Genomic DNA, 12,232 nt, shown 5'->3' with positions numbered 1-12,232 from the left:
CCTTCAAGTATTGGCATAGATGTCTGACTTTGTAAAGCTTGCCTTTCTGTGCCAAGACTGAGGAGTTTTGTACCACTCAGGGTTCTTGGTTGTAGAGAAGAGATACTCCACTTAAGGAATCCACTGGGAGTCTAGAAACCCCAGGCTTAGGAAGAATGTGCTAAGGGAAGCTGGGCAGCCTGAACCACAGAAATAGTCTAGCATGGCAGTGTTGTGACTAGCCCCAGGCCCTGCAGCTTCCGTTGCCAATGTCTGAACAAATTCTCCAGTGACACTAGTTCAAGCATCAGCCCCAGGCAGAAGCCTTCTCATCATTTAGAAGAACCAGGATCTGGCCTTTGGGCCCCTGTTGTCAGGCAGGCCTCAACTCCCACGAAGGCTTGCAGTATGGTAGAAAAATGAAGGGATTTAGGTTGACAGCCAAAAAAATCCACTATGTAGACCTGCCAATGCCCATCTCAGCCCCGCCTGTGGCCACCTGCCTACTGCCCATCTTGCTATACTTACAAGACTTGCTGCATGAGGGCAGTGAGTGTGCCTTTTAATCACTATTCTGTTTCCATATCAGGTCTTGTGAATTGGAGTTTTAAACAATTTCAGGGCCAGGGGTGGTATCTTAAGGAAAAGCATACAAAGTTAGATTCAGGGTCTAGAAACAATCGTGTGTAAGAGGGTAGCCTTGAGACAAAAAGCCTTGACTTCATGGGAACTCAAGTTTTATAGCTGACACTATACTGAAATAATTTTGTAGTGCCTCAGCTCACTAGACAGAAACTAAAAACAGGATAGTTATCCATAAATGTATGGAAAGTGACAAGTTTTTCTCCCCATTTGTGACCTCCTCAGCCTTACCATTTCCCAGTGCTTCCAATCCAGTTACAAGCACCCAGCTCCCCACCGTGCAGTGATTTATTGAGTGCACTCAAAAGTGAGTGCCCCTCCTGGGCCAGACTTGTGATGCAGAAGACTCAGTTTCTTCCAGTGGGAAGACAGACACTGGGACAGCTCATGCTGTGATGAGGCCAAGGTGATGGGATCACACAGATGTGACAAGGTGCCAGGTGAGCCAGAAGGAGACATCCTGGAGAAGCGGAGGCCTCAAGAAAGTTTTCCTGACACACACGTGAGGAGGGCTATCAGGCAGAGGCATCTCCTTTTTACTTGGGAGTCCAGCCTCATCTTTCTCCTGCCTCTAACAGAGCATCCGTTTTCCTCCACTGGAAGGGCAGAGTCCTTCTGACACCACAGAATGAGAGGGTACCCTTCCTAACCTGTTGGAGCAGTACTGTGGGCCAGCCATGGTGATCAGCATCTGGTGAAGCCAGAAGATCACAATTTAGGAAACTTTCCATTTGTCTCACTAGCTTCAGAGACAACCTGCCAAGGAAAGGCAAGAGTTCCATCCAGGGAGATGCTTGAGCAGTCACACAGGCTATACCCTCCCAACCCCCAGGTCACTTGGAGTTGGTTCAGGAGAATGGGACAGTGCACCACCGCAAGGAGGAAGGTCTTACAGTGACCTCAGTTGGGCCCCAGGGGATCACCCCTGGCAGGTAAGATCCAAAGTTCTTGTCCTACTTCCCAAAGGAGAGGAAAACCAGCCCTTATGGGGCTGGCAGTGTGGCTTAAGTGGTAGAGTGCCTACCTAACAAGCATGAAACCCTGAGTTCAAACCCCAATACTGCCCTCTCCTCCCTCATCCTCCCGGCCCCCAAAAAAGAGCAAGCTCCATTCTCATTGTAGAGATAGCATAAGAATTTTGCCCTAGTTTTTCCCCTCCATGCTACCCCTCAACTGTGGATGGCACAACAATGTGACTGATAAGCAATGCATCCTTAAAGTCTGCTTAGGTCAGCTGCTGCTGGACATGCAGCTGGGTAATAGAAGAGACAATAAATGAAAATATATAGTCCTGTTACTTGAAGAGAAATGCAGCAGGATGAGGGAAAGGGGGTGATGGCAAGATGCTGCTTGAAAGAGGGCATTAAAGACCAGGCCACATGAGGGAAGTGACATAAGTAAAGCATGGAGGAAGAGCATTCAGCAGAAGGACCAAAGTCATAGGCCTTGAGATGACAATGAACATAGCAAGAAACAATCAGGAGGCCAGTCTGAGCAGAGAGTAAGAGGACCTGAGCCAGGAAAGTAACTGGGGTGACATGTAGAACCAGTTGGACCTAGTAAGGACTTTGACTTTTATTCTAAGTGGAATTAGAATTATTATTTAGTGGGTGCTCATTCATTAAGACAACTCAGTGTCTGCACTGTGTTTTGTGGTGTTGGAATATGGTTATCGTAGCTAACATTTACTGAGCATTTAGTATGTGTCAGGCTGGACCAGGCACACCAGATTCCTGTTTAATCTTCACAGCATCCTTCAGGCAGGTAATTTATCATTTCCATTTCACTGATGAAGAGACTGGTTCATGGAGAAGTCACACATACTGCCCAAGAGCTTTTGTTTATTCTACAAGTGTCATGACAGCTGCACATGCTCTTTTGAAGTGAGTTCTCAAACCACTATTAAGTCCTAGGGCAAGATTGAAACCCTTCACTGTGATTCAAGAGTTGGTGCTTCCAACCACTATACCAGCAAAATGTTGGGGGGCAAGGGGAGCAGAGAAAGGAAAGGACCCTATCAAAGGTAGGAAGCTCCTCATATAGCCAGAGCTGGGTGGCACACAGAGGGACACGGCCTCTTCACAGAGGATTGGACCATAAGACCTAAGGTCAGGAATACTCTGCCCCAAATCCCCTGTAATGGGCTGAATTATAGCCCTCAACCCAAAAGACATGCTGAAGTCCACATTCCATCATCCTGTGAAAGTGACCTCACTTGGAAAGTCTTTGGAGATATGATCAAATTAAGATGAAGCGTTTGTTTGTTTTTGCAACACTGGGGATTGAACCTAGGGCCCTGAGCATGCCAGGCAAGTGTTCTACCAACCTTTTAAGGTTTGCATCCCCAAACCTTTTAAAATATTTATTTCGAGATGGAGTCTCACTGGTTTCAAACTCACTATGTGGCCCAGACATCCTTGAACTTGTGATCCTTCTGCCTCAGCCTCTGGGAGGCTGGGGTTACAGGCATGTCTGGCTGATGGTATTCTTATAAGAAGAAATGCACATAGATAGAGGGAGAATGCCATTTGACTACAGAAGCAGAGACTGGAGAGATGCCTCTACAAGACAAGAAAGGCCTAAAATCACTGGCAGTACCAGAAACCTAGAGCCTTCAGACTCCCTGCCAACATCTTGCCTTTGGACTTCTAGCCTCCAGACAGTGAGAGAATAAACTTTGTTTTAAGCCACCCCTTGGTGGTGCTTTGTATCTGCCCTAGAAGACTGATAGACCTCCTCTGGGCCAGCACCAGCACCATGCCTTCTAGCTTTCTCCTTCCTCTCTCCTCCCCAGAACCCATGAGCTGCTTCACAACTCAACTGACTGCAAAGGTAAGGGGAGGGCTTGGACAAATGAATGAATAAATGAACAAAACCATGAGTTGAATGTATGACTGGTAGTTTTATTTTGAGAAGAATTCTTTGAAGAAATTTATTGCACTTGTAATCCACTTTAGAACTGAGCAGTTAGAAAGTAAAAATTAACCAAAGGAAAAGATTAAAAGTTAATCATATTAACATTTTCCATAATTTGGGGTGGAGTGACCTTTCTTAGTATCAGAGGAAGTTCCAGATTTTATGGAGCTTACAGTTTATATGATTTAGAGGGTTCTCTTTATTAAAAAAAAAATACAAATTAATAAATACAAATTTAGGTACAGGGCCTTAGAAGAGGCCCAAGTAAATGAGGGATCCTAATGCATATGCTTTTTGTTGTTTTTTTGTGTTTTTTTTTTTTTAACTCAGGGCCTCATGCTTTGGTAAGCAGGTACTTTTACTGCTTGAGCCACTCTGCCAGCCCTGCATATGCTTCTTTTTGGTTTTTTTTAACTTCATAGAAAACCCACCTATATGTGAGAAAAAAAAGAACAAACCTATATAACATAAACAAAAATGTGGATGGAATTGTCTTAGTATGGTTCAGAAGTGCTATAAATGCCAGAGATAGTGGTGCGTGCCTATAATTCCAGCACTGGGAATGCTAAGGCCAGCCTGGGCTATATGGTAAGACCCTGCCTCAACACCCTCCCTTCCAAAAAATATACAAACAAAGGTCAAACTAAGAAAAATATTGCCATACACACATTGAAGTGTTGACCACAAATAGCCTTAAAAAGCCAAGGGCCAAGCTACTGGCGCTGCAGGCATGCTCCTTGCGGGGCTCACACTGCTAGGGATCAGCTGGCCTTGGTGCAGGCGCTGCATCACAGTGAGCTCTTTAGGGCCAAGGCCTGGGGCACCCTGTGGCCTTTGGGGAGCTCAATTCTGACAAGCAGACGAACCTATTTATGCTGTGGGAAAGAAATGATTTAATCATCTTTTTGGCACACCAGAATACACTATTTTAAAACCCAGATAAAGGAATCCTTGAAGAATCGCAGTGAGTTGATAACCAGGATAGTTCCTGGGGATTATGGTGGATGCCCTACCATATTTTCCCAAAATCATTCTAACAGTGTTATCTTCTGGAGACAAAAATCAAAAAAGATTAAACTTTAGATTCTAACAGTATGGTCATTCATATGCAATAGGAGTTTTCAAGATGAACCTCTAATTTTGTACTTTCTGGTGATCTCATTGCTGGTGGATATGGTATCACAAATGAATCCAGCCAGCCACAGATACTGTGAGGAGGAAGCTTTTCATAGCATCCTGCATTGGCCAGTAAAAGTAAAATTCAAATTCTACATCCTTTTTTTTTGGCAGTACTAGAGTTTAAACTCAGAGCCCCATTCCTGATAGGCAGGTGCTCTACCACTTGAGCCACTGGACCAGCCCTGATCTGTATTGGGTATTTTTGAGATAGGGTCTCTCAAACTATTTGCCCGGGGCTGTCTTTAAAACCACATCCTTCTCATCTCTACCTCCTGAGTAGTTAGAATTAAAGACATGAGCCACCAGTGCCTGGCCAAATTTCACATTCTCCTGCATTTGTTGATCTGACCAAAGATTTTATGTCAGATTTATTCCTGACAACATTGATTCTAATACCTTCCAGTCTGAATCATGGGATAATTTGGCTTACATAAAGAAATAAGAACAACACTAAACTCACTACCACGTGACTAGGAGTGAAGAGTCTTTTCCAATAGGCATTGTTTTGTTCTGTTAATAAAAGATTCTTGGTGGGGAAAAGGCTACCATTTTCAACCCCCAGTCATACTATTCTCAGAACCCTCCTAGGTTGCAGACATCCTTATCTCAACTTAAACAGTAGGAAACTGAAGGTAAGGGAGGTGAAGCCATTGTTCAAAGTCACCAGGTTTGCCAGTGGAATACCTAGGATTTTAGAGTCTGAATAACTTTAAACTCCATATTTTTCTTACTACACAATAGTCAAAATTGAAGCTAATTTTCAAGAATGAGAAAAATAAACCTATAGATACCTGCACAGGTGGTTTTTTTTTTTTTTTTTTTTTTTGCAGTACTGAGGTTTGAACTTGGTCTCTTGTACTTACTACGCAGGTACTCTCATCACTTGAACTGTGAACCCAACCCTAATCACTTTTTTGAACGCATTGTTCACCTGAAAGTGTTCTGACCACTATTAGTTTTCAATCATTAAATAGAGGCCCTTGAAAACAGTTTGTTGTCAAAGAAATTAAACATAGATTTAATTACTTTTCTAGGGGACAGAAAAGCTGTAAACAAGCATACTAAGTTTTATTTTTTTATTTTTGGCAGTACTGAGGTTTGAATTCAGGGCCTCACACTTGCTAGGCAGGTGCTCTATCACTTGAGCCACTCCACCAGCCAAGTTATCGGGGTTTTTTCGGGATAGAGTGCAGTGAACTATGTGCCCAGGCTGGCTTCGAATCATGAAAAAGATTACTTTTTAAAGCAGTACATTAAATGGAGATGGAAAATTCCCACCTACTGCAAAAACGGAAAAGCCAGCTGTCCTAAGGTAGGCAGAGAGGGCTTGGAGATGGGGACATTTGAAGCTGAGCAGGAATGCAGATTCCCAAGACCTCGACCTCAAGCGATGCAGTGCGTAGAAAGGTGATGTTGGTGTGAGAACCGTGCTTCAGGATTTGGAGAGTGGCTCCAAAACAAGCCACTGGTCAAAGATTTTGTTGAACTTGAATGAAAATCATGTTACAAAATATGAGTGAAGGAAAACACTAGTTCTTTTTTTGTTTTTTGATTTTTGCAGTTCAGGGTCTTCACCTTGAGCCACTCCACAAGCACTATTTTTGTGATGTTATTTTTGAAGATCAGGTCTCTCCTACTATTTGCACAGGGTGGCTTCGAACTATGATCCTTCTGATCTCTGCCTCCTGAGTAGCTAGGATTACAGGCGCGAGCCACCGGCTCCTGGCAAGTTCTTAAAGTTTTATTTTATGTAGCATGATTTTAAATGTACATTGAAATTAACTTAATGAATGAAGTATTAGTAGACATTGAGCTATTTCACATTTATCCCAGAAGTTTATGAATTTAATCAAAAATCTCGTGGGTAGAGAGAGAACCTTTCCAGTGTCATGTTATGTTATATATTGGACATTGTATACACAGCCATATGTGGTATTTGGGGTTCAAAACACAACTATTGCTTTATCTTTGGAAATGCTGGGCTGGCAGAGTGGCTCAATGGTAAGAGTGCCTGACTAGCAAGCATGAGGCCCTGAGTTCAAACCCCACTGCTGCAAAAAAAGAAAAAATTAATTGGAAATGCTTAGTAGTGAATACCAGTGTAACATGGGGACTGCAATATGTAACCACATTATTTTAATAAGCTTACATCAATGATGACGTGCCATGGAGAGACAGATTCACATCCATGTACCTTGTGCTCCAGTGCCACAATGCAATAGGGCCCCAGAGAGGGGACACCCCAGCCTCCTGTTCCAGGAGCAATGCCTTTCCTGAAGTTCTGATCCCACCTCATCCCAGGCCTCCAAGAAAAACACCTGTTTATGGTGGAGGCTGCAGGGGAGAGCATCTACCATGACCTTGCACTGTGAGCCAACACTGGGTCCCATCTTCCCATTATGCCTCACTCCTGCCTCAGTCACCAGAAGCCCAGGAGCTTCAGGCCATCCACCTGAGCTCTCACCATGAGCTCCATATACCTGCCACTCTGTCTCCTCCCAGATCCTTCTTCCATACCCTCTGGGTCCCATAGTCTTATCACCAGCAAATTTTCCCCATACTCTCTCTCTCTCTCTGAATATTTCTGTCATCATCTTGCTCTAAAGGAAACCTGGCAGAGCCAGGTGCTGGTGGCTCATGCCTGTAATCCTAGCTACTTGGGAGCTTGAGATTGGGAGGATTGAGGTTCCAGGCCAGCCTGGGCAAATAGTTTGTGAGAACCCATCTCCAAAATAGCCCAGCAAAATGGACTGGAGGTGTGGCTCAAGTGGTAGAGCGCCTGCTTTGTAAGTGTGAAGACTGAGTTCAAATCCCATCTCACAAAAAATAAGGAAATTTGACTGTCCCAATATCATCACTTCCCCTGCTGTCTTTCTTCTTCGGCTGAGTGGCCTTGGAGTGAGCCAGTGTCCAAAACTCAGGTCCTTTGACATTTGTGCCCTCAGACTTCACAGCCTCCCCATATTACTTTCTCCCTCTTCAAAACAACTCTTTCACATCTTTTCGCTGTGCCTCCTTTGACTCCTGCTCCTTGCCCTTAGACACCTGTCTTCTGCCCACGAAGCCTTTCATCCAGTATATCTGGAGGTTTGTTAGACATGTATAACAGCTGGTCTCACCCCAGAGCTACTGGATCACAAGCTCTAGTGGTTCTGTTGTAGCGGTTCAGGAGAGTTTGATGAGCCCTGATACTCACCACTCTACTCAGGCCCTCTTGTTCACCACCAAGGATTGTACTATCATCCCAGCCATGGTGAAACTGGGCCTCAGCTTCTACTTCATCTGAGAAGCAATTCTATCCCTCTTTATCTTCCTACCATCTAACCAACTGGCTTGCCATAACTGCGGTGAATCATGACTCTTCCTTTCACATGGGTGAGGCTCCCAAAGGTCAAACCCTCTCCTCATGCTTGGACCTAATTCCCTACGGCCAAATATGTGCAGAGCACTTGTCATCATCACGGGAAACCAGTGCAGCTGTCCTGGGGCTCATACTGCCAGGTCATGTGACAACTGAAAACATCAAAGCTGCCTTGAATAGAGTTTGGATAAGATCAGCTGATTGCAATGTGAGATTCCAGAGCAAGAATCCCTGGTTCTTCTTGGAAGATGAAGAGGATGGGAACTTGAGTTTTATAATTTCTGTGAACCATGACAAAGAAGGATGTGTTTGGTCCCACCGCTGGAGCGGTCAGATGAAAACTGATGGGAGGACTGCAGGCTGCCAGTCCAGCACTTGTTCCTCGCACAATTGCATATGGTAGCATATGGTAGTGCTCCTGTCTTCGCCCCAGAGCACTCCTTCACACTGCCTTCGCTGCCAGTCCAAGCTGGAGGCATCAGGGAGATGGGATAAGTAAGGAGCAGTTTTATCTGTAGTTTCTGCAGGCGCAGACAATGGGCAGAGGCCAGGGCAGGAAATGAAGTCTCCCCTTCTTTTTAGTTAAGGAAATTGGAGTACCAGCTCCCATGGGAGAAACCAAAGCAGCATTGTTTCAAAGAACAAGGAGTTCAGAAGAGAACAACGCTTTTGGCATTGACCCCTCTATGGAGAAGATACTATCATAGAAACTCCACCCTTCTTAGATTAATCTGGCTCTTTGGAAGTGAAGACTAATTTATAGGTTTATTTATCGGGCTTAGGCTCCCAGGCAGTGATCTCTCAAGAGTGTGACTCACACTCCATGCCTTCACCACTGTCAGAATGAGAACAAAATCAGTGAGCTATGGAAGAATCTGCTAAGATGGTAAGCAACCCAACAATCTCCAACCACATGGACAGCCAAGCCGCACATTTGCTGATGGTCACCATGTTTGTGTAGGGCTCCCTGGACTCGTGCCACATGGCTACCATTTACTGCTGAAGTGTAAACATGACTCCAACAAACTGAATTTGCTAAAAATGTGGTAGGAGAAAAGGACAGAGCTCCTAGAAACCTCAGAGCAGAGTCCAGTCCTTTCCCACAACCTCCATTTTTAAGTAAGAAATTTAACTTAAAGACCAAAATACAAAAAAGCACCTACTTAGAACTGGCACTTGGAAAGCAGATAAAACGTTTATCAGCCAAGTCCCTGAGCTGTCTGCTGGGGATATATAATCAGATCATTAGTGCATAGTGTGAGTGCACACAGAGCCCAGGCAGGGAGCCGGACACACCTCAGCACTATGGCAACCCAAAACAGTTACCAGTGTCCAAATTATAACCCTGTGCTAGCAAAAGAGGATTAAAACTCCAGGTAGGTCAAATACTTCAAGGATCACAGGTGGAAAGGAGAGTGGTGCTCTTGAGAAAGAGTACAAGGGAAACCTCTGGAGAGGTGGAGCAGGACTAATTTTACATTACACTACATATTCTGAATCTGTGATAAAAAGGATGAATGAAGCTGAACTGAGGTTTTTTGTCTTTAATTTTTTTTGAACTCAGGACCTCACACTTGCTAGGCAGGCGCCCTTATGGCTTGAGTCACTATGTCAGCTCTTTTTTGTGTTGGGCATTTTTGAGATAGGATTGTGTGAACGATTTACCCAGGTTGGCTTTGAACTGTAATCCTTCTGATCTCTACCTCCCAAGTAGCTAGGATTACAAGTGTGGCCACTGGCACCTGGCAAATTTGAGTTTTTGACAATAACTTCTGGTTGAACACACCTTCCTCTCACCAATTCCCCTCATGTTCAGTTACAATGTACAATTATCTAACCTCTTGTTAAATTACTTTGAGATAGTTTCTGTGATTTGTCACCAAAAGTTTCCTAGTTGCCATAGGGCTATAGAATGCAGCATTTTTATAGCTTACTTGGCTGTGGACCTCTTTTTGAAGGAGTGTCTAGGAACCAGTATGCCCTGGAAAACACTCTTGAAACACATTGGATTAGAGATCTATTTAGTTTGTTTTTTGTTTTAGGGGTGCTGGGGTTTGAACTTGGGGGCCTCATGTTTGCTAGATGGGCACTCTACCACTTGAGCCACTCCACCAGCCCCAGAGATCTTTTTAGAAGATAGACTGGATAGGAAGGTGAATTCAAAGTTAGTGACTTCTCAATAAGACTTTAAAAGTCCACCCCCCAGAGGATGCTTGTACCTGTAAGTGTTCTCTTCACTGTTTAGTTGTGGATGTTAGAAGCAAATAGAGATTTGTCTCTCAAGGGCTATATTTGTGGCAATCTAGGATCAGCTATATCAAGACAAAGGCATAAAGAGTTGAGATATTTTCCAAAACTCTACTTTAAAAATGCAAAATATTACCCAAAACATTTATAAGACAGAATAAAGGAAAGCAAAAAACAAGAACCAAATACATATATTTCATAAGCAAAGAATATAAGGTATCTGTGAACACTTAGGCTTAAAATAGCAAATATGGTTTTCAATTATTCAAAACAGAAACATCTCGTTACTCAACTGCGTTAGAAGCCTAAAAATATTTTTATCAAAGGGAGGTAGAAAGAAGCAAGAGTTTTTCAAAGGATAACCTATGAATGAGTAAATGACCCATTCTTCACTTGGTCCAGACAAGCTGAGCATGGTAAATGGTGTCATTCAGTCATTCAGGAGAGATTCACAATCCTTGCAACAATCCTGAGTTACAGTCTTTTGCTATCATGGAGTAGTTGTCTGCTTAAAACATTTATTGTAAAAATAGTAATTTCAGGGGGAAACATTTCTAAGCTTTCAGATTCAGAATAAAACAGTCTTTCTTGCACAAATTCCAGTAAAATGTGTTTTTAAATTCAGTAGTCTTAATTTTATGGTTGAGTTGCTTGGTCTAGCTCTTAGTTAACATCAGAGAAATGGCTTGATTTAGATGAGGAAAGTAACCTGTCTAGGGCAAGTACCTTGCCCAAGGTCACACAGCTCCTGAGCATTAGGAAGTAAAATTCTACTCTAGGACTCCCGGATTCTAGCGTCTCTGCTCTTAACCGATTATTCTATGATGTCTTCTCTTGCTGATACCAACCCCATCAAGAGAGGGGGGACTGATTCTGCTGTGTAGGCAGAAGCCCTGGTTTCACGACAACCAGAAGCTGTACTTCTGTGACTTCTTCCTGTGGCAGCAGGAGTGGAGCTACAGCAGCAGGCCAGTCCAGCTCTATTTGTCGGAGGGCCTCACCCTTCCCCGGTGAGTGGAGACCCACTCCTGGGTTGTTCTTACAGTGGCCAGGCTCCAAGCTTCAGCGGCAGAAGGAAGCTGTGTCTGCAGGAGCCCCACAATACCTTCTGATGTGGGCAGCATGGCCAGGGAAGAGCACTGCTGTTCTGCTAATCGGAGGACACTTAAGAAATGGCTGACTCCTAAATTGCAAATGGGTGTTGCTCAAAGACACCTCTGCAACCAAAACCAGGAGCTGGGGCAAATTACTGGGGAAAGCATTAGACTCATTAGGTATGACTTTCCAAAGGACTGTCTTCAGAGGCACTTCCCTAGTTACGCTTGAAGTGAGGGGAGTCGCCAGGTGGGAAATGCTTTTTAATTTAGATGGATTCTGTCACTTGGGGATTAATTTACCTTGAGTAGTACAGAGACATTGGAAAGTGCAGGAAGAAATGAACTGGATCCTAATCTGCGCCTCATCAGGCATTAGCTGCATGACCTGCACCAGTTCAGTGAACCTGGTGCTCAGGCTTCTGCCCTTCCCCAGCAAGGATATCCCCCCAGACTCCTCACTCAGTCCTTGTAGTTCCCGTGTCACCTGTGTGCCTCCCTTGGCCTGCAACACCTTCCCTGGAATCCCCAGGGCAAGCTATAAGTCCCCTCAGCCTGTCTTTCAGTAAATCTTGGTATGACTGCTTCCTCCAACTGGGAGCTTGACAGCAGCCTCAATGCCGCTACACCCTGTGCAGATTATCAGCACCCCACTCCTTACATCACAGGGACAAGTTTCTCTTCACTAGGTTTTTGAGGACAAGAGGGCATTTTCTCTCTCCATTCTCAATTCAGTGTCTTACAGTGTGTTATACTCAGGGACTATACTAAAGCTTTACAAATTGTTATGCACACAAATATACATACACACACA

Source organism: Castor canadensis, chromosome 1, assembly GCF_047511655.1.
Source record: "Castor canadensis chromosome 1, mCasCan1.hap1v2, whole genome shotgun sequence".
In the NCBI taxonomy this organism is placed as follows: domain Eukaryota; kingdom Metazoa; phylum Chordata; class Mammalia; order Rodentia; family Castoridae; genus Castor; species Castor canadensis.
This window is presented reverse-complemented; position numbering follows the sequence as displayed.